The 23,498-nt window shown below is 38.5% G+C and overlaps 1 long non-coding RNA gene across 1 annotated transcript in view; it reads left to right on the forward strand.

Annotated features, from left to right (window-relative positions):
* Nucleotides 1-23,498, forward strand: part of LOC115297022 — a 296,881-nt gene that overhangs the window by 113,740 nt on the left and 159,643 nt on the right. Inside the window, exon 2 of the long non-coding RNA XR_003911214.1 lies at nt 8,836-9,001. This is a non-coding gene — a long non-coding RNA (uncharacterized LOC115297022). The remainder of the gene's footprint in view (nt 1-8,835; nt 9,002-23,498) is intronic.

Consider the following 23,498-nt stretch of genomic DNA (forward strand, 5'->3'; position numbering starts at 1 on the left):
TTTTGTATTTCCATAATTTTCATTTTGTTTTATTCAGATGCTTTATCACATCAGTAAGCAAGGTCTCCTTTAAGAGCCAACAATGATCCAAGAAAATGGGCTTCTGAGACTCTTGCATCTACAAAATGTCTTTGTTTTAAGGAAGATAATTAGTAAATTTCTCCAACAAAATTTTATAATGTCTGGGTATAGGAAAATGAAATAAATGACCACATTCTACTTAAATTCCTTAAAAATATCCCCTAAATTCTCCGTGGATAATTTATAGTTTTTCTCTCTCTGTTCAACCCATCATGTAAAGACTAGGTCTTGCGAAGTTGGCAAAGCACAATCACTTGGCTGTCAGCCATGACATATAAACTGTAACCACCAACCATCACTTTTGACCATAACACATTTTTTTCTTTTTGTTCTTGGTGCCTCATCTGTGACATGTGAATTTAATTCAGCTTTTCTGTATTTAGATCAAATGTCTCATATTTCTTACTCACACATTGGCTGTGGATGTTCTTGTATGCTAAGATTATTTAACATTTTTTCTTGCTAAAACTTTCAAGCAGACCACATCCACGAGGCTATTAATAGAAACAAATTCATCGTATCAAAATATCTTTTCTGATGATAAATAAGAGGAAATTTAGGGAATGCATGAAAAGAGAAGAAAACAGTGATTGTCCATAGTTTCACTCTTCAGAGGTACCTACTCTTGAAAGGTGTTTCATTTTCTTTCCTATCTTCTATGCAATGTACATGTTTAGGACATATGAATACATCTATCTATACATCTATACTTTCTATTTATGTAGGAAAGAGTGAGAAGAGGGCCGCTCTTGGTTCTTCTCAAACAATAAATCTTAGGTTGCTGTGTGTTTCATCAATTCACCAACAAATACTAGCTTTCTGTCATACCTTTACTACTTTTTGATTAATTCATTTTGCTAATATTTTATTAGGGGCTCAGAAAGTCATAGGAATCTTCTCAACAACCTATATCTAAATCTTCTCTATATTATTAGCTATTTTCCTAAAAGGAGATGTTCAAATGCCTGGTATTACATACTTGCTGCGTAGGGAAACACACGTTCTCTTTACATATGAGTGGACACATATTTTACCCGATTCTTGGTCATCAAGACCTCATAAATATAAGAGCTGGATCTCAGAGATGATCAAGTTTAATTTTCCCATTTTACAGATAAAATTTCTCCAGGAAAAGTCTATTTCTTTTTTTATTTAAAGTTTTTATTTAAATTCTAGTTAGTTCTCATATATGGTATAATTTCGGACTCAACTCCTAAGCAAAAGTTACAGTAAGAGAATGGTTGCTAAATCTGCTGATTTTGGGGGGCACCTGGGTTGTTCAGTTGGTTAAGCGTCCGACTTCAGCTCAGGTCATGATCTCACAGTCTGTGGGTTTGGGCCCTGCCTCGGGCTCTGTACTAACAGCTCAGAATCTGGAGCCTGCTTCAGATTCTCTGCCTCCCTCTCTCTCTGCCCTTCCCCTGCTCACTCTCTGTCTCTCAAAATAAAATAATAAAGTCATAAAAAATTTAAATCTTCTGTTTTATGGGATTAGAAGAAATCCTCAAGGATGCATTGATCAAGAGGTTTATCTGACCTCTTTATTTCTTTCCTTTTTTTAAGTTTATTTATTTTGAGAGAGAGACAGACAGGGAGAGAGAGAATCCCAAGCAGGCTCCCCTCCATTAGTCTGGAGCCCAGTGTGGGGGTTGAACTCACAAATTGTGAGATCATAACCTGAGCTGAAATCAAGAGTTGAATGCTTAACCCACTGAGCCACCCAGATGCTCCTCCAAGTGTCTTTTGTAGGTGCCATATCCTTTGTGCTGCCATTTGCCCCTCTCTCCTCGCTGGTTGCTTGACTGGCATGTATGGGGGTACTGAACTAGGAACAGAGATGCAGGGAAGGGTTAGTCCTGAAGTCTACCCATGAACAGAAGACCATTTGCAGTAGTACAAACCGAGAGTCCCTTATCCCGCATTGTGTCTCTTGGTCGTGTGACAATATGCTTACACACACAGTAGCATATTTAAAAATCCCTGAAGTAGATAACAAAATATTTAAGTAAGAAATTCCTTAAGGTGGAACAAATTTTTGAGAGCTACCATCAGTTTATTTGGAACAGGAAGATAATAAGGATTTAATTAAAAATTCCTTAAGAAAATATCAACTTTTGCGTGCTCTTACTTCATCAGTTGTCAGATTTCTTTTATGTTGAAAAAATGTGTGAGAGCTAATTATAATCTTAACTGTTCCTAGCATCATTAGTAAAATATCCTTTTAATATCCTATAGTTTATATTTAAACATTCAAAATATTATTAGATATTTCAGCAAGGCGGAAGCAAATTTTTTTATTCAGCCATTTAGGAATTTCATGACTGTATGATGAAAAGAAAAATTCCCATCACAGTTTGCACTAATTTTCTTCTCCAAAAAGGACTACCTATGCTTTGTGACTTCGACACATTTCCTTCTAGAATAGCTAGACTGTCTTAGGTAGTTTGTTAAATACTCTCAGTGACGGCAGTATTAACAACAATAACACTTAAAAACTCCCCTATTTGGGAATTTATGAAAATTTACGTTAAAATTCTGTACAAATGGTATGTAGTAAAAAGGATGCTAAAAATATTAATCTTGCAAACAGGCTTTCAAATGCCATCTTCTTTCTGCTGAAGCATTTTGAACCCTGGCAGCATGGTATTTAGCATGGTATATTATAAACATTTATTTGTTTATTTGTTTTCCTCCTCCCTCACAATGACCTGCTCGAGGACCTGAAAAACCTCTTGTTCATCTTTTTGTTCTAATGTCTTAGCGCAGTGCCTGACACAAAGTACACATTCAACATGCATTGATTCACTTGAAATAAATGGGTATTTTTAATGGGAAATAACCATTTATATATATAAAACACCATAATTGAGTGAGCAGAAACTAACCCTCATAAGCTGGTGCTTTGACATGTTAATGTAATACAATTCTTACCTATTCATCACAAAAGAAAGGATTTGGTATCATTCAGATCTGGGATCTACTTCAGCATCTATTATCTGTATAGCTGGACAAATTAGCAAATCACCAGAAACCTTAGTCTTTTCATATATGAAATGTAGTTCTTAATCGTGCCTTACTGATTTGTAAGGATCAAATGAATTAATGTGTGTAAAGTGTTTAGCATCGTATCTGCCACATAATAGGCTCTCAATAAATGTTATTAACTGGACATGCCACTTGCATTCTAAGTTAATTCATTTACAGTTGTTTTTCTTTCTTTTTTTTTAATTTTTAACATTTATTTATTTTTGAAAGACAGAGAGACGGATCATGAGCAGGAGAGGGGCAGAGAGAGAGGGAGACACAGAATTAGAAGCAGCTCCAGGCTCTGAGCTGTCAGCACAGAGTCCAACGCAGGGCTCAAACCCACGAACTGTGAGATCATGACCTGAGTGGAAGTCGGATGTTCAACCGACTGAGCCACCCAGGCACCCCCTACAGTTGTTTTTCTTTTAACATTTTGTGGCAAATGGCTAGTAATTAGAATAGTCATGTGTCACATTGTTAGAAATAATCTTTATGTAGGGATTCTTCAGTTTATGGATAAACTCCATATGTGTGTATATATATATATACACACACGTATTGGATGTGGGGGTTGTATTGTATTTATGATTATATTTATATACTTGTTGTTTAATTTTTAAAGTTTTTTGTTGTTTATTTAAGTAATCTCTACACCCAACGTGGGGCTTGAACTCATAACCTCGAGATCAAGAGTCACATATTCTTTCAACTGAGCCAGCCAAGCAACCCTGATGTTTTCTCCCTAAGACTATAACTACTATGTTCTTTTAACAAGTTGTGTAAGATTGCATAAAATATTTGTTTCTATATTTTCTTTTACCTTCTTTTATATTGTGAATTTTTAAAAGTATACCTTTAAATCATCAGATAGTCATTTTGTGCATGTTGAAAGGGCCACCAATAGAAGGCTTGTGTTTACTTTGTCACTCGGGTACGTGCTTAAAATGTACAAGGAGGCTCATCACCCACTAGTCACATTGCGTAGATGAACACCTGATACTTGACATCATCAAAGATACTTTTGACATCTAATCATTGAATTTTCTTAAGAAATTAAATGAATCAAGATTTCCAGGGTGATAACAACATGAATTGTGGTGCCAAATCACAAATTAGTGCCCCACCACCAAAATTGTAATAATGTAAACACTCCAATAAGAACCAAATTGAATAATTTTCCTTCAAGGTTTTTTTTTTCTATTTAAATTGATAATCTCTCTTTTATATAAATGAGATCCTCTTGATTATGAGAAAGGACACAACATTTGTCCAGTCTAAATTGATGCTTTTGGAGAATTTCTTCTTTAACATATCTGCTTTAAAAATACCTTCTGGAGAACCACTGGAATCTATTCCTGAAATCATTATATGCTTATATGTTAACTAATTTGGATATAAATTAAATAAATAAGTTATGTGGATGTCACCTCAATAAAAGATCTTTTAATCCTAAGTTAAAATGAAATGAAATGAAATAAAATAAAATAAAATAAAATAAAATAAAAACCAATTTCTGGGGGCACCTGCGTGGCTCAACTGGTTGAGCATCTAACTTCAGCTCAGATCATGATCTCATGGTTTGGGAGTTCGAGCCCTGAACTGAAACAAGCAGCAGTTGGCACCCCAGTGGTGTCATGTGCGTATTGCCTAGCATAGAGAATGGCAGGTAAAGGGGGCCTGGGTAGTTCAGTTGGTTAAGTGCCCAACTTCGGCTTGGGTCATGATCTCATATTCATTAGATCAAGTCTTTCATCGGGCTCTGTGCTGACAGAGCCTGGAGCTTGCTTTAGATTCTGTCTCTCTCTCTCTCTCTCTCTCTCTCTGACCTTCCCCCATTCATATTCTGTCTCTCAAAAATAAATAAACACTAAAAAATTTTTAAAAACTCACCAACTTCTGTTTTTATACCACCAACTCATGTTTATTCCAGAAAATAGACAAAAACTTCACACAGATTATTGAAAAGTCACAGTTCGTCAAAGAGACTTCTGTTTTAACCAATGTATTCTCTGAGCATTGCTAAGAAAGAGGAAAAAGATTTGCATTTCTTTGCTTTGCTTTAGAAGTAGGACCAAAACTCTACACAAAAATCTAAAATGAAACAAGGCTCCCAGACAACACCCTGGGATCAACCTCCGTGTAACTTCACAGGCGGTGAACCAGTTTTCAACGTGGAGATTGAGATGCATAAGCTTGGAAATCGTTACAGAACTCAACCTTCCAAATAGAAAGTTGGAGTTAAAGCAGATCTCAAACTTCATTTCCTGTGAGCAAAAGAATACATTTTCCTCCTAGGGACAGAGTGCGCTAGGAATTTATGCCGTGGACAGGCAAGGGTCTAAGAATGAGAAATGGTATTTCTTAAATCCTTAAGAGACTATTGCAGAATCATGTGGCCTGAAGGAGCCTTCCGTGTGTCTTCTGATTTTCAGGAAAACATATTTTTTAAGCCACTGCAGGAGAGGTGACATTTCATTTTCTCCATAAAAGACTCTCTTGGAAGGCTATTTTATAGTTTCTCTCTCAGAACCATTCCAAAGAGGTTTTTCTTAGTCCAGACAGGACTCATATCTCTTATGAAAGATGGAGAGAAGGTGGGCTAGGTTATTCAGGGCTTGGGGAACGTGTAAGAGAGTAATTTAAAGTTTTTCCTTTTATCACTAGAGCTCCATCTATCTCCTTCTAAAGTTACAGAGCCAAAGCTAACGGGTGATTTTCAGGGAGTCCAGGAGACATGAAATACAACCATTGCCTGCTTCGAAATTGTTTTCCTTGTGCATGTGTGTCTCCCCACTGTGTGTGTGCTTATTAGTTTCACGTGAATGCTTGTAGTGATAGAAAATGCCCAGCAAGCATGACATCAGCTCTTGACCTGCACATCGTCATTAACACACCGAGCCACTTTTTCCCTCTGAGCTCAGGAGCTGGAATCAAGCAGCTATTACAAATCAATCAGCACTGTCATAGTGGATAAAATCTGATCATCCTGGTCCTAGATTTCAATCAGCCACATACTCTTGTCAGGGACCAGAGGGCTAAGGAGTTCAATCCAAGCTGGACCCCAGAATCTAGAGAAAAACCCTGAGTGATCTTCCTCAACTTTCTAAGCATTAGTAATAATGCTCAGGTAATAAGTGTTGATATATTTGTTCTCAGGCATCCTTTACAGTTTACAATTGTACAAAAAGTCTAAGACATTGGGTCGAGAAAATACCATCCTTTGTGGATAAAGATAATTATAGAGTCACCTATAAGCATGATATCCAATTGAACTCTCTGTGATAAACAAACTATTATGTGCTGTCTAGTACAGTGGCCACTGGCCACATGTGGCTCTTGAGGGCTTGAAATGTGGTTCATACAGTGAGGAACTGAGTTCTTAATTTTAGAGAACTTAAATAAAATTTGTTTTTAATGTTTTATTTTATTTTTGATACAGAGAGAGACAGAGAGTGAGCAGGGGAGGGGCAGAGAGAGAGGGAGACACAGAATCTGAAGCAGCTCCAGGCTCTGAGCTGTCAGCACAGAGCCCAATGCGGGGCTCAAACCCACAAACATGAGATTATGACCTGAGCCGAAGTCAGAGGCTTAACTGACTGAGGCACCCAGGTGCCCTGAGAATTTAAATTTAAAGAGCCACATGTTGCTAGTGGCACTACTCTAGTACTGGACGGGGATGTTCTATAGAACGCTTCCACGGAACTTACCCTATGGCTTGATTTAAAATATTCCTATTAAAGTATATGTTTCCTTTTCTGCTATATGTCTACTTAAAATGTATGCTACAAAATAATAATTATAGAACCTGGAATTGTATGCTTTGAAAGTGTTTGGAAATGAATGATATAATTTTTTTTAAAAATCATGAGATACAAAAGCTGTGGGTTTGTTCCTAAGAAATGATTTATGTGAATTTGTTTACAAAAGAGAGGGGTGCCTGGGTGGCTCAGTCACTTGGGCATCTGACTTCGGCTTAGGTCATGATCTCACAGTTCATGGGTTTGAGCTCCGCATCAGGCTCTGTGCTGACCACTAGCTCAGAGCCTGGAGCCTGCTTCAGATTCTGTGTGTCTCTCTCTGCCCCTCCTCTGGTCATGCTCTGTCTCTCTCTGTCTCTCAAAAATAAATAAATGTGAAAAAAAAAAGAGAGAGACATGATATTTCTGAACATATTCTATTTGTTATAAAGGCATATGCAGAGTCTCCTTATAAACTGTGAGAGCATACTATTTGTAACAGAAACTCTGTCTTCTGTATGTTTGTTCTTATATCATCTGGTACATGGTAAACATTCATTTTTATTTTTAAAAAAATGAATAGAATTTATCAGGCTCTATCACCCACAGAAGATATCTCTCCAAATCTGCCAAGGAACAGTGAGTGATTAAACAGAAAAGGAAAGAGTAGTTCTTTAACAACTCATCATTTTCTTGCTGCCAGATTGCCCTTCAGATAATCAGCTCCCTGCAGGAATCCAAAAGAAATTAAAGCACAAACTTGGACCAGCAGCATTTCTTACCATATATACAACCTTTGCCCCAGAAGTAACATCAAGTTGTCACCAGTTAATTTGTGCTTTGTTAGTAGGTTGTCCCTGTGCTGTATTTGTTAAGTACAGACATTCCAAACAGCTATGTTTTAACTGAAAATGAACAAAGGGTATGTGCTGCCTGAAACAGAACAAAACAAAACAAAACAACCCTCAAAAAACAAGACAAAGCAAAAAACCATAGAGTGAGATGATTAAACAGAAAACGTTGCTTGTAGCTTTTTATACCAGGAAGAATAGCTCTATAGTTCATCTCCTTGAAGAGGCGAACTCTTAATGAGCAAACGATTAACACGAATCCTAGACTAGACTTAATGTGTTCTGGACCAAATTAACACAGTCTTGGAACCATTCTCCTACTGAGACAGAAATCCAGGTTCCTAGTTAACAGCAGAGGGGTCATGGAAAGTTCTCAGAATAGGTCCTCCATGGATTGAGACTAGATAGGTTTGCAAGTCAGTTCAGGCTTAAGTCCTGTCCGTGATTATTGAGCAACACCTATTCTGAACTCCCGCTATGAGGTCATCTCCAGAACTTGTTTGTCTATATCATCTTTATAGTCTGACCTAAAATTTCAGACACTTGCATCCAGTTAAAAAATATTCCTAGACAGTTTGCATATGATGTCCCTAGGTTAATGTGATGACAAAAAAAACTATAATAATATGTATCTTTAAAAAAGTCAGATTTATGGCAAAGAATTCATGTTGATGATGGGTGAATAGCTTGAATTTCTTGGAAAGTTTTTCTACTTTCCAAATTGTACACCTGGTATCAGATACAAACTAATATGAAATGTGAAATAGTAAAATCTGTGCCTTTTTATCAACTTGTGAATGTGAGTTAGGGAGCTCTGACTTAGATCTGAGTTAGGCCATCAAAATTTTCTAAGGAGGTTGCATCATATAATTGGGTATTTCTTAGGGCAGATGGCTGGGAGCCTCAGTATTTCAAATTGCCTTAATGACTGGTAATGTGTCATAGATAATGAAGATGATTTCAGCCCTGCCTAGTAGTGGTATAATTTAGGGCACAGACTCACAATTGGACAAAAATCCTAAAATAGGCCATGGTCAGTTCAGATAAAAAAAATCACAGACTTTAACATGGTCATGGAATGTCTTTCTCCAACTTTAACATCAGGGATTCCTAAATTTTTGCTTACCTCTGTGTTTTAGATGACACTGTAAACAGTTGGTGTCCCAATGCCATCTGGCACGTAAGAGCGAACGTAGATCCGTTACCATATAGTGGAATGCCAGCAGAACAAAGAAGTTTAATTTCTTCATAACTTGCTGACGCAAGTGAAGACATGGCTGACGTTTTGGAAAGTTCTTCATTCTGGTGAGTTTAATAGTGGGGGATGGCTACTCCAAGTCCTGGGGACAGCCTCAGGAAGATTGGAGTGCCCACTCTTGTGGGGAAGAGTTAGATCACTGCATCTTTATATCTGTTATTTTGGTTGGTGGTTGTATTCGTTTTCTATTGCTGTAAAAATTACCACAAACTCAGTGATATAAAACAATATGCATTTGATTGTTTGCTTCTTATCTCACGGGTTCTGTGGGTCAGATGTCTGGACACAATGTGGCTCAGCTGGTTTCTTTACTTAGGATCCCACAAGTCTGAGATCAAAGTGATGGGAGCGCTGCATTCCTTTTTGAAGGCTCTGGGGAAGCATCTGTCCAAGCACATTTGGGTTGTGGGTGGAATTCTACTGCCTCTCTATCTGAGAGTTGCTGGCTGACTGTCAGCCTTGGGCAGCCCTTAGCACCTGGAAATCTCTCTTCTACTATTGTACATGGTCCCTTTACATCTCAGCACCACAGCAATGGTGCGTCAAGTCCCGCCACACTTGGGTTCTCTCTGATCTTCCTTTCTGCGGGATCTCTCTGACTCTAGTTAGGGAAAGTTCTCTGTGCTGTAAGAACTCATGTGGTAAGGCTGCGTCCACCTGGAGAATTCGGGCTCTTCTGTGTACCTTAAAGCTCTAAACCTTAACCTATCTGCACCTTTTGCCATGTAAGGTAACACATTAAGTATTCTAGGGATTAGGGCATGGACATCTTTGGGAAGCCATTATTCTGGCCACCACAGCAATGATCACAATAGTTTATATTAATTGTAGCTTTAAAAGTTTACAGTTACCTCTCAGTCTCCCTCTCCCTCTGTCTTTCATTTAGAAACCTGGAGTAAAATACCTGGGGGGGAGGGGGAAAGGAAGAGCTTTTCTGTATCATTCTATAAGTTTATTCTCTTATAATTTCCTCATCAGTACAATTTATGCATTTGTTATTAAATCTGGAATCTGAAAAGCAAGGTCCCTGTGAAATAATGAACAATTTCAAGGCTAAGAAAATTATAAATGTAATGAGATTAAATAAGAATGCCACTGGATATGGAAGCAATTCCTGTATTATAGACATTGTTATAGCTTTTAGCTTTTTAAAAACTACAAATTTAGTAAAGGCTGCCATATTTGCAGGAACAACCGGGTGTTAATTATCTATAAGCATGAAATTTGGGTGCTGATTAAATTCCTTTTTATAGTTTATTATAGTGTCCATAAAACCTCACTACTGGAAATGAATATAGGGCCAAGTTAAGCATATTTAAGTTGACACAACCTTGCTTGAGAAGATACCAGTGACATTGGGACACTAAACTGCTGGCATTTTTTTTTTTTCAAGTTATGCTGTGTGCTAATTAGTCTGTTCAAGCTTTCTACTTCGTTTTGGTAATTTATATTTTTCTAGAAAATTGTCCCTATAATACAAGTTTTCAAGAATCTTGGTAATTTTAAAATGTTGTTACAATTTAAAGAATTAAAACTATCTTTTCTTAAAAAATTATTTATTTATTTCTGAGAGAGAGCACAGCCAAGGAGGGATAGAGAGAGAGGGAGACACAGAATCTGAGGAAGGCTCCAGGTTCCAAGCTGTCAGCTCAGAGCCTGTGGTGGGGCTCAAATCCAAGAACCGTGAATCACGACATGAGCTGAAGTCAGATGCTTAGCTGACTGAGCCACCCAGGCACCTCCAAAATTAAAAATATCTTAATTTGGGGTGCCTGGACAGCTTAGTTGGTTAAGTTGGTTAAGAGCTGGCTTTTGATTTTAACTGAAATCTTGATCTCATGGCTCATGAGATAGAGCCCTGTATCAGGCTCTGTGCTAACAGTTACAGAGCCTGCTTGGAATTCTTTCTCTCATCTTTCTCTACCCCTTCTCCACTGGTGTGCGCACGCGCGCTCTCTCTCTCTCTCTCTCTCTAAATAAATAAATAAATAAACTTTTAAAAATCTCAATTTATAGAGACATTTATTTGCTTGTGTTTTATTTTGAACTTATTTGTTTTTCTTATTACCATTTCATGTTCTTTTCTTTACTATGTTTACAAAAGTATTTCATTGCTGTTTTAAGTGAGGCATGGATTTGCTTTAATTCATTCTAGGTTTTTTTTTTTTTTTGGTATGCTTATTATCATTATGGGGTTTTATCTTTACTTCCTACTATTCCTTTATTTGGGTTCATTTTTTATTCCTTTTGTCATATATCCTGTAGAAAAATCAATTTATTTAATCTGTAGTGTTTTAAAGAAATTATTTTATGTGTGTAAATTCTCCTCCGAGGACCATATACAGCCTTCATCACACTGGCTTTGATATAGAGTATTTTTTCACATTATTAAATATTTTGCAATTTGCTTTTTGTTTTCTGCTCAACTCATTAATTACTGACACATGGAAGAAATCTTAGGTATATGGAGTTAGGAGGGAAGGGGTTGTTTTCTTGATGGTTTCTACTTTTATTGTGTGTAATATAGGCATCTTGGTACTATAGTGTGGAATTTGTTGAAACTTCCTTTGTGTCTAAAGCAGTCTTTGTGTATTTGAAAAGAATGTGCATTTCCCCGTTTTTAGAATACAAGGTTCTATACAAATTTGTTACAGCAAATATTGTTGATTATGTTGTTCAAATCTTCTACGTCCTTGCTTTTTTCATGTACCTGATTTGTCAGTATATGACAGATATGCACTGTGATTATGGATTTGTCTGTTTCTCTTTGTGTTTCCATCAGATTTTGCTTTATATATGTTTTAAGCTTTATTTGGGTTTGTTCAAGTTTAAAATTTTCTATCATTATTGTATTTTTCCATTTATTGATATATAAAATGTCCCTATTTTGGATATGGATTCTATTTTGTCAGAGTTAATATCATTATACCTCCTACTGTTAGTATTTGACTGGTTTGCATTTTTTTTCTATTCCTTTACCTTCAATCTCTCAGATTCCTCTCCTTTCAGCTATGTGCATTTTGTAAATAGCCTCTATTTGCCTATTATTTTATCCATTCTGAGATTCTCTATCTTTTAATAAGGTATTCACATTTACTACAGTTATTAAGATCTAGGCTTATGTCTAGGTTCTTTTTCCTGTGTTTTCTATGTTTAGGCAGATCTTGGAGATATTGTAGGTTGGGTTCTAGACCACTATAATAAAGCAAATATTGCAATAAAGTGAGTCAAATGAAATTTTTTGGTTTCCCAGCACATATAGAAGTTATGTTTACACTGTACTGTAGTCTACTAAGTGAGACATAACATTATGTCTTTAAAAAAACAATGTAAGTAGGTTAATTTAAAAATATTTTACTGGTGGGGTGCCTGGATGGCTCAGTTGGTTAAGCGTCTAACCCTTGGTTTTGGCTTCAGTCATATCTCACGGTTCATGGCTTTGTGCCCACATCTTGGGATTCTGTCTCTCGTTCTCTCTCTCTCTGCCCCTTCCCTGCTTTCTGTCTCAAAATAAATAAACAAACATTTAAAAAATAAAAATTCTTTATTGTTAAAAAAATACCAACTGTCCTCTGTGAGTTCAGTGAGTCTAATTTTTTTTTGCTGGTGGAGGGTCTCTTCTCAATATTGATGGCTGCCAACTGCTCAGGGTGGTGGTTACCAAAGGTGGGTGGCCATGGCAAGTTCTTAAAACAAGATACAAATTAAGTTTGCCACATGAATAGAAGCTTTTTTCATGAATGATTTCTCTGTAGTATGGGATGCTGTGTATTAGCACTTCATCCACAGTAGAACTTTTTTGAGATGTGGAGTCCATTCTCTCAAACACTGCCATTGCTTGATCAACGTTTATGGAATATCCTACATCCCTTGTTATCATTTCAACAGTCTTCATAGCATCATCATCAGGTGTAGATTCCATCTCAAGAAACCACTTTCTTTGTTCACTCATAAGAAACACTTCCTTATCCATTAAAGTTTGATCATGAGGTTGTGGTAATTCAGGCTCATCTTGAGACTCCACTTCTAACTCTAGTTCTCTGGATGTTTCCACCACACCTACACTTCTTTCCTCCATTGGAGTCACGAACCCCTCAAAATCATCCATGAGGGTTGGAATCAACTTCTTCCAAAGTCCTGTTCATGTTAGTATTTTGATCTCCTATAAATCATGAATGTTCTTCATGGCATCTAGAAAAGTGAATCCTTTCTAGAAGATTTTTAATTTACTTTGTTCAGATACACCAAAGGAATTACCATCTGTGGCAGCCTTATGAAATGTATTTCTTAAATAATAAGATTTGAAAGTAAAAATGACTCCTTGGTCCTTGGACTGCAGAACGGATATTGTGTTAACAGATATGAAAATAATATTTATCTCATTATCCATCTCCACCAGCTCTGGGTAACTGGGTGTGTTGTCAATGAATAGTAATATTTTGAATGGGATCATTGTTTCTGAGCGGTAGATGATCACAGTGGCCTTAAGATATTCAGGAAACCAGGTTGTAACTGATTTGCTGGCATCCAAGCTTTGTTGTTCCATCTAGAGACCGCAGAAAGAGTAGATCTAGCATCCTTCTTAAGGGCCCTAGGATGTTTGGAATGATGAATGAGCACTGGCTTCAACTTCAAGTCAGCAGCTGCATTAGCTCCTAACAAGAGAGCCAGCCTGTCCTTTGAAGCCAGGCATTGACTTTTCTCCAGCTCTGAAAGTCCTGGATGGCGTCTTCTTCCAATAGAAGGCTGTTTTGTCTATATTGAAGATCTTATTTATTGTAGCCACTTCCATTAACTATCTAGGCTAGATCTTCTGGAGAACTTGCTGCAGCTTCTACATTGGCATTCAATGATTTACCTTATGCTTTGCTGATAGGAAGATGGCTTCTTTCCTTAAACCTCATGAACCAACCTCTGCTGGCTCCAAACGTTCCTTCTACAGCTTCCTCTCCTCTCTCAGCCTTCATAGAACTGAAGTCAGGGCCTTGCTTTGGCTTAAGGAAATGTTTGAGCTGGTTTGATCTTCTGTCCACACCACTCAAACTTTCCCCATATCATTCTACCATATCCAAAATATCTCCAAAGCTATTTCACTTTCTTATCATTTGTGTGTTCACAGGAGTGGTACTTTTCATTTCCTTCAAGAACGTTTCTTTGCGTTCATAACTTAGCTGACTGCTTGGTGCAAAAGGCCCAGCTCTCAGTCTATCTCAGCTTTCAATATGTTTTCCTTGGTGAGCTTAATCATTTCTAGCTTTTGATTTAAAGTGAGAAATGTGGGATTCTTCTTTCACTTGAACACATAGAGCCCATTGTTAGATGATTAATTGGCCTAGTTTCAATACTGTTGTGTCTCGGAGAATAGGGGAGGGAGAGAGAATGGGGGAATGGTTGGTCAGTGGAGCAGTCAGAACACACACATTTATCAATCGGTTTTGCCATCTTACATGGGTACAGTTCATGGTGCCCCAAAACAATTACAGTAGTAACATGAAAGATCAAAGACACTGATCATAAATCACCACAACAAATGTAATAATGAAAGAGTTCATAATGTTGTAAGAATTACCAAAATGTGACACAGAGACACAAAGTGAGCAAACACTGTTGGGAAAATGGCGCCACTAGGCTTGCTGGATCTAGGATTGCCACAAACCTTCCATTTGTAAAATAAAGCAAAACAAAACACTGCAGTATCTGTGACGTACAATAAGGTGAAGCACAGAACATGAGGTGTGCCTGTACTGGGTTTTGTCCTTGTTTCCTTTTCTTCTCCATCGTGTTTTTGTTGAATTGTTTAAGATTTCTTTGTTCTATTTTTTCCTGTATTAGTTGAAAGGTATTCTTTCAATTTTTATCCTCCTATTTTTATGTGTACATTTTTTAAATGTTTATTTTTGAGAGAGAGAGAGAGAGGACCTGAAGCTCTGCACTGAGAACAGAGAGCCTGATGTGTGGCTCGAACTCACGAACCCCCAAGATCATGATCTGAGTAGAAGTTGGATGCTCAACTGACTGAGCCAGCCAGGCACCCCTTTACCTGTACATTTTAAAAACACATGAATAAACATTAACGTTTTGCATAAAGTCGGATTACTTTCTCACCCCCTCAAGGATGTTAAGATTGTTGGAACGTTTTCACTCTGGATTCCCCTCACTAACCACCACCCCCTCAAAAAAATCCACCATAGCCCACGCTATCATTTGGAATTTTAATTTCAACTAGTTACTCAAATAGTTTTATTATTTGTTCAACTTACTGCTCATATATCACTTGCCAGTGCATTTTTAAAAAAATCTAAGTTGTTCCTTTTGTGTTTATGACTTTTCTTGTTGGAATAGTTTATTTCTGTGAGAGTCTATGGACTCTAAGTGCTTAAACATATAAAATTTCTAAGTGCTTAAACATATTAAAATTTCTAAATGTTTAAACATATTAAAATATCTTCATTTAACGTTTACTCTTGCAGTTTTATTTTGCCTTGAATTCTAGGTTCAAAGTTAATTCTCGCAGGACCTAGAAATATTTTTCCACTGCTTTCTTACATTCTGTGGTACTGATCAATCTGATGCCAGTCTGATTCTTGTCTTTGAAGATGCTCTTTCTTTTCTTTCTGGTGGATTTTGTGATCCCCCCCTCTTCTTTATAGTTATGCTTGGGCTTATGGTGTTTTGAGTGAGACTTTATATTTGCTTTCCTTCCTAGCCCTTAGTGAGCACTGACAACGTAAAGATTCATGTTTTTTCCCTGCTAGTTCTGGGAAATAATTGGCTATTATTTTTTTTCTAATATTGCCTATCTTTCATGCTGTCTCTTGCTTCTAGAAATATAATTATAGGAATATCAAGTTTAGGGTTTTTCTATTATAAATGCTTTAAATTTTCTTATGGGTTTTAATCTTTTTTCCCTTATTTTGTGCTACATTTAAAATAATTCTTCAGTCCAGTCTTACAAGTGACTGATTTACTCTATAGCTGTGAAGACCATGTCCTGAGGCTTTATTTTAAGGATTTGGGTACACAAAATTGGGTTAATTTTAATTCCTTGGTTCATGAACACTTTAACATTATTGCTCTAGCCAATATTTTTTCAATTAATTTGAGTAATAATACAGTGGACCTCCATCAATATGCCACCAAAGTAAGTCATTAATAGAAATTTATGTAATAACTTACATATATCTGTATGTTCCTTTTTTTATCTTATCTCTGTTTCTCCAACCCACCTGTCATAGGTTTTGTGTTTATTTTTCATTTGCTTTTTAAGAATTTTTATAATACACAGAGATCTATGCCTACAGTAAATGGTTTACTTTTGCGTATTTGTGTACCTCATTAAAAGGGTACTTGTGGATGAAATTTTCTGGGACTTCCTTTTCATTTCTTATGAATATTCTGAGATCTCTCCATGTTGGTGATATGAAATCTGTAGTTTTTGTCAGTTTTATTATTTTGTTTGTTTGTTTATTTATTTATTTATTTATTTATTTATTTATTTATTTATTATTTTTGAGACAGAGACAGAACAGAAGCAGCGGAGGGGCAGAGAGAGAGGGAGACACAGATCTGAAGCAGGCTCTAGGCTCTGAGCTGTCAGCACAGAGCCCGGCGTGGGGCTTGAACCCACAGATGATGAGATCATGACCTGAGCCAAAGTTGGACACTTAACTGACTGAACCACCCAGGTGCTCCTAGTCTTTCCATTTTAAATTCTTCCACAAGTAGACCTTGTTTTCTTTACTTCATGTGTGAGATTTCTAAATATTTGGTTGATGTTTGGCTGCTGTGTTCTGCCTTGACCATTATGGGTTATGATAACCTCCTTATAGACAACCTTGTAGCAGCATTAACCCAAATCTTGAGACATTCAGGTTTTATGTGATTCTTAGTTAAAGGTCAAGTTTTAAATAACTAGATGGTATGTTGGATAAATTCTTCCCTACACACACACACACACACACACACACACACACACACGTATGCATATATAGCAATAAATCTTTTTTTTTTATAGCAATAAAGTCTTTTGAATGCATTGGTCTCTTTTTTAACCACTGTAGCTTCCTATTTGTTTCCTATTTTGAGGTATATCTTTCTAATCCAAGGAGATCCTCTTCTTTGGTTTTCAAAAGTAAATATTTATTGAATGATATTCTTTACTTTATGAGTTTTGTGAGAAAGGAGAAGATTCTGTACTATGCTTAACCTGCCATCTTAAACAGGAAGTCCAGTGCAGATATCCTGTGTCATTTTAGATCTCCTGTGAAAAAGTTTGCCTGTGTGTTATCAGTAGTTTTTGTTTTGTTTTTTAAAATTAGAAGCCCCCCTCCACCTTTTGGGCACATGTCGACATTGGTTTGCTAGAGCAGTTTCTTGTGTTGTTATAAGTAATAAGGTACAGTTTATTATGTAAAGCGATTGAAAGACTTCATAATTAATTTTATATTTGGAGAGGAATCATAGCTGAGGATATGTCAAGATGGCTGTGTGTAAACTGAGTCACGACCGTGACTGTGTCACAACATTGCAGCATCGAGTCTTTGCAGTATAAACATCATTGTTCCTGTCTGGTTTTTGATTCTGTTTATGTTATTTAAACCCTTGAACACCGACTTCACAGCATCCTGTGGCTCCTCAAACATTTTTAATCTCAAACGAACAGGAGATGGTAAAATACTTTTATCACAGCTACCATTTGAGTTTGATTAAACGTCGGAAGTATAGGGAAGCCGATTCAAGGAGCTCTCTGCCAATTATTTTGTGGTAGAATGAAGTCCACCCAGCACAGCTTCCTCTGAAGTAGGATGAATGCCATCAAACTCTTCCATGGATCCCTAACACATTTTCATTTCCCTCACACAGATAATGAAAAATCCACAGACCCCCGGGGAGCATCCCTTGTTATTTTCTGCTCCTTCTTTACCTGGAGATGCCTTTCTATGAATTTCTGCTCTGAATAGGAACCTCCAGATCACTAAGTAGCCACCTCATAGTCGCGCATTATTCCAACTGCGCAAGCACCAGCAGCAGCTGTGAACGAGAGAAATGCATCTCATCACAGAGCTTATGGAGCTCAATATGTTAGTTCTGTTTATTCAAAAGACCACCTGTGTTTCTGGGGAAATTGGAGAAGTTCCAAAGGAGAATGAAGACACAACAGACAGTAATGAAACCTTCAGAGCTGTTAGGCGAGGCATCATAGCTTTGGGTTAAAAACAATGTGTCAGTCCTGTGGGAAACTCGATTTCTAATATCTATAGCAGAGCATTTCTTTTTTGGTGAGAATATTAATTAGCAAGTAGGTGCCTGAAATGCCCAGCTCCCATTTCTCACACACAGAAAGGATGCAAAGTAATGGCTATCACTGGAGGGAAAGAATTAGATGGGTCCATGAGAGGAAATGCTCCTCTGGTCCATCTTTCCAAGCTATGCTTTTCCATGTTTCCGTTCACATTTGTGAGGGTTGTTTTCTTGACCCTACACTTTATGTACATGTTCTTGTCTCTCTTGTATAGATAATTCTGTCTCCTTCTCATTGTGGAGGGAAATTGAGTTACTTCAGGGCTCTGCAGCAAACTTTTCCCATCCATAATTTTGTTTTCACCATGATGATTTCTGATGTAAGAGAAGACCAGGGAGAAAGGTCGAGCCATGAATGAATGAGTGAATAATGCGTTGTTGTACTTGGTGTTCTTAGAATACAAGCTGCCGCAGAAGGGGAAGTGCAGACTTTGTCTGACAGGCTGTCTGACTTGAGTGTAGCCTCGGGATAAGAAAAATGCAAGTAACATCCAGGTTGTGTCCAGGAGGAGACTCAGTTTGAAAGATACCCTGCCTTGATCACGCAGAGACGATCTGGGTGAATCATGCCTTGATTGTTGGTGGTTCTTTCTCCAACGTTCTCCTGCCCATTCAGGGTTCTACAGCAATGCTGAGGGTGTGCCTTCACCCCTTCAGCAACAGCGGATCTACTCGAAACTGGCATTGTGGTAACTTTTTTAATAGTTTATTGTCAAATTGGTTTCCATATGCCACCCAGTGCTCTTCCCCACAAGTGCCCTCCTCCATCACCACCACCTCTTTTCCTCCCTCCCCCTTCCCCTTCAACCCTCAGTTCATTTTCAGTATTCAATAGTCTCTCAAGTTTTGCGTCCCTCTCTCTCCCCAACTCTCTTTCCCTCTTCCCCTCCCCCTGGTCCTCCATTAGGTTTCTCCTGTTCTCCTGTTAGACCTATGAGTGCAAACATATGGTATCTGTCCTTCTCTGCCTGGCTTATTTCACTTAGCATGACACCCTCGTGGTCCATGCACTTTCCTACAAATGGCCAGATTTCATTATTCCTCATTGCCATGTAGTACTCCATTGTATATATATACCACATCTTCTTGATTGTGGTAACTTTTTAAAAGAGGCTTGTTTAGGATTCCCCAGAGCAGCTGGAGGTTACTTTACAGAAAGCAGCTACCTGGGGCTGAGTTGATTTACAAGTTCCTTCTTTTCAGCATGTCCAGAACACAGTCTCCATCCTGGTTTGCACAGCACTGTGATGAAAGCATAGATCTGTTGAACTGGAAAACATTCCAAGTCAGGGGCCCTGCTTCCTGCTCACATTATTTCCTTGCACATTCTCTATAGCATTTCTTGTAGAACTCATGAGCCTTTTTTTCCCCCCTAAAATGAGGCTTGGTGAAGGTTCAGGTTGTGAAAGGAGGCATTAGATTGTAAATATGTTTTCTTCCAGGCTCCTCCTTGCCTAAAGCCAGCAGAACATCAAAGAAAACAGAATGTAGCCTCAGCAGAGTATTGTAGTGGAAGGCAGAGGTCACACACACCCAGGATTAGAGTGTAATGCGGAGAAGAAGTGTGAAAAATGCACGGGAGTGAGCCAGAGCTCTCGGTGTTTGAAATGTGTTGTACATATATGTGTATACACATATATTTTTCTGTGGCTTCCCCTCCCCCGCACTTGCAGTATGAAATTCCTGATGCTGCCAGAGACACACTGCCACACAATGAGTGTTTGTGTTGATCGCGTTTTGTGCTGGGACAGCTGAGCATTCCACTTGTGGCCAGTTAACTGGTAGCGAGAAGCACATGCGCAGACTTGCCTGGGAGAAATTTCCCAACTGTTCCTCTTGCGGCAGCTCTACCTGGGAGTGGGATCCCAAGGCAAGAGCTGGGGTGGGGTGGCAGCCCCCGTCCCGAGGTCCCGCCATGCAGCCCCTCTCTGATGAGCATCCCACACCTGTCTAAGGAAATCAAATGCCCTTTGTGATTTTCTCCCTCTTCTGTCTTTACTAGTGTGACAGTGTGTTACTGAAAAATTAATTGGGGTCCTATCCTTTTTGCTGCCCTATACCCTTTTGCAAATAAAATGAGAAGATAAATTCGTCTCCCTTTTAAGCCAAAGTAACGTAAGCAGTGTGACTCAAAGGATGGTCTGGGGACCAGTAGCGCGAGCATGCACACACACACACACACACACACACACACACACACACACCCCGGGGAGCCTGTTAGAAATGTATATTCTTTGGCCCTACCTCAGGCCTACTGTAAATCAGAATCCCTGAGGTGGAGACCAGCAATCTGCTGTAATAAATTCTCCAGGTGAGTTTTGTTCACTCTAAAGTTTGAGAAGGAACGGGGAGAGAGCCCATTCAAGTGTATCTTCCTGGATTATTCCCAGTGAGAGGAGGCCACTTGGCAAATGGCGCCCATTTGCATGGAATGTCCCAGTGGGTCGCAGCACCTCTGAGGAGATGCTATGGGGATGCCTGGAGACTGATCACCAAATGTGTGGCCTTGAGCATGGCAGTGAAGACCCTGGCTTATGAGTTTCCCTTAGAAAGTATAGACACTGCCACCAGAGCAGTCCAAATATTTGCATGCCATGTGAGCCTGGGCAGTGGGCATCTCTGGGGATAGAACTATCAAGAAGAGAAAGCCAGAGGTCCTTCCGCAGTGTTCTTGGACTGTGTTAGCCCAGGGTTTTCAAATAATCCCAGGAAAGTAGGGACATCAGATGGGATTTTCTTCCAGTTTGGGCTTGTATGGCACAAACACGATTTAGTGCAGTTTCAAAAACTAATAAAATATACACTTGAGCCTGCCACAGAAACCATTTATAGACTTAACAGCAGGAAGAATCAGTATTCAAGAAGGCATGTCAAATATGAGAATGTCCCCCCGCCTCCTTTTTGGTAACAATGGGCATTCTTAAATTTGACATCCTCTGTGAACTACTCCAGAGAACATGTTTAGCAAATTCTTTTGGTTAAACTAGCTGGCAAAAAGGAAAACATGTATTGCCTTTATTTGTTTCTCTATGAAAATTGTTTTTTGAAAGCACTTGTGGAGAATAAAAGAAAATGATAGCAACATGGCTGATTGGTTTAAGGTTGACCTGTAGACACCCCTACGTGTTGTAGTGGAAAGAGACCAGGGCTTGGAGACTTAACTTTGACTCCTGCTCTGCCTCTTACTAGCTCTGTGACCTCAGGTGGGGCTATTTTATTTTTATTTGGTTTGGTTCCATCATAATCTTGTAAGGCTTCATTTTATCAAGATTCATGTAGTTCATTCTTTCTCATCATAGAGGTTTCTTTCTTCTTAGATATCACCTGCTGAGAATGGGCCTCCTCGACCTCCATTTTTTTAAGTTTATTTTTTTATATTATTTTTGAAAGAGAGAGAAAGCATGAGTAAGTGAGGGGCAAAGGGAGAGAGAGAGAATTCCGTGTGGGCTCCACACTGTCAGCATGGATCCCAAAGCAGGGCTTCAGTTCACTCCATGCAAGGCTGGAGCTTACCCAATGTGGGGCTTGAATTCACAAACCGTGAGATCATGACCTGAGCCAAAGTTGGATCCTTAACCAATTGAACCGCCTGGACGCCCCTGACCTCCAAATTTAAAATACCCACCATTCCCAGTGCCAATCTATCATCCTGTTGTGCCTGATTTCTTTCTTGGCATTCACCTAGATATTGTGTTGTTTATTTATACAATAACGTGCTTGTAGTCTCTTTCTCTCCCAGAAAGTGAGTTCCATGAGAACAGGAACTTTATGCATCTTGTTCATCCATGACTAGAAGACTGCTTGGCAGCAGTTGGCATGCATACATATTTGTTGAATAAATGAATGAGTGATCTGTAAAATGGTTCCAGCAGCAGAGACCTTCTGGTAGTTTTGTGGCAATTTGGTAACCTAATCTAGGTGGAGTACACGTGTGTCACTGCCGAGATCACCCAGAAATGTGGTTAAGGACTTGGCTTTGGAGTTAGAAAGACCCAGGTGTGCTATCTGGTTCTGCGATTGACCAGTAACGGTAACCTGGGGCAAGTGACTTAAGTCCTGTTGGCCGGTGTCTTGTCTGTAAAATGGACTAGTAACACTTCCTCATGGGCCTGATACAAGCATTAAATCAAACAATGTAGATAAAGGCTTAGAGTGCAGAGTACATAGTACTGGGAGAGTGAGTGAATGAAGCTCAGGAAACTACTTTGAAAAAGGCAAAAGCCTAGAGCAATCCAAAATGTTATTATTCATATGATTAATAATAAGCCCCAAAGAACTTTCTTATATGAGGTCTTCATGCCTATCTCCTGCTGGCAAGAAACATACCCAGCGGAGGTCATAAGAGGTGCCATGGCGTGTACTGGGACACATGGCACGGACACGCCTTCCCCAGCTTCATTGTCCTGGAAATACACTGATTGCAGCCCACTTCACAGGAGTGCATGTCAAGTGACCTCTACCCTGCTTCTAGTTCTGTCAGTAATAACCTTTGTAATTCTGGCAAGTAACAACCTCGAGATTCCAGGTTATTTATCTTCAAAATGAGAATGAAGACCCAAGGTTAGATGATCTCGGAAGCTTTTCTCAGTTGTGAATATGTCGTGAACGTATTTACTTTCTTACAGCTTATCTCTAAGGAGTTTTGATTTCTCGAACCGCATTCTAACTATGGCATACACAATCTATATGATCTGGATACATCATGAGTTAGCACCTCCCCTAAAAACACCAGCACATCTCAGGTCCTCATGCCCTACATCGTAACTTTTATTTTCTTAATTTTTATTTATTTATTTATTTATTTATTTATTTATTTATTTCGCGGTAACTTTTATTAAGATGTCTTATGGAGGGGCGCCTGGGCGGCTCAGCCAATTGAGCATTGAACTCTTGATTTTGGCTCAGGTCATGGTCTTGTGGTTTGTGGGATGGAGCCCCCACATTGGGCTCTGCGTTGACAGGACAGAACCTGCTTGGAATGCTTTCTTTCCCCCTCCCTAGGCCCTTTCCTTGCTTGCATGCACATGTGCACACACACTCTCTCTCTAAATAAATACTTTTTTAAAAAAGACATCTTATTGAAATTGTACATTGAAGCTGCCTTCATTCAGTTTCCAGTTTTACTAATACTGGGAGGACACTGAAATATTGATGTTTTTAAGGAGGACAAAGAAGGGTTGTCCTTTGTTCTTTTGATAAATGAAGGCTAATTTTATTCCATGAAGAAAACTTTTAAATACATGT

This window comes from Suricata suricatta, chromosome 7 (assembly GCF_006229205.1).
Source record: "Suricata suricatta isolate VVHF042 chromosome 7, meerkat_22Aug2017_6uvM2_HiC, whole genome shotgun sequence".
NCBI classification, from domain to species: Eukaryota; Metazoa; Chordata; class Mammalia; order Carnivora; family Herpestidae; genus Suricata; species Suricata suricatta.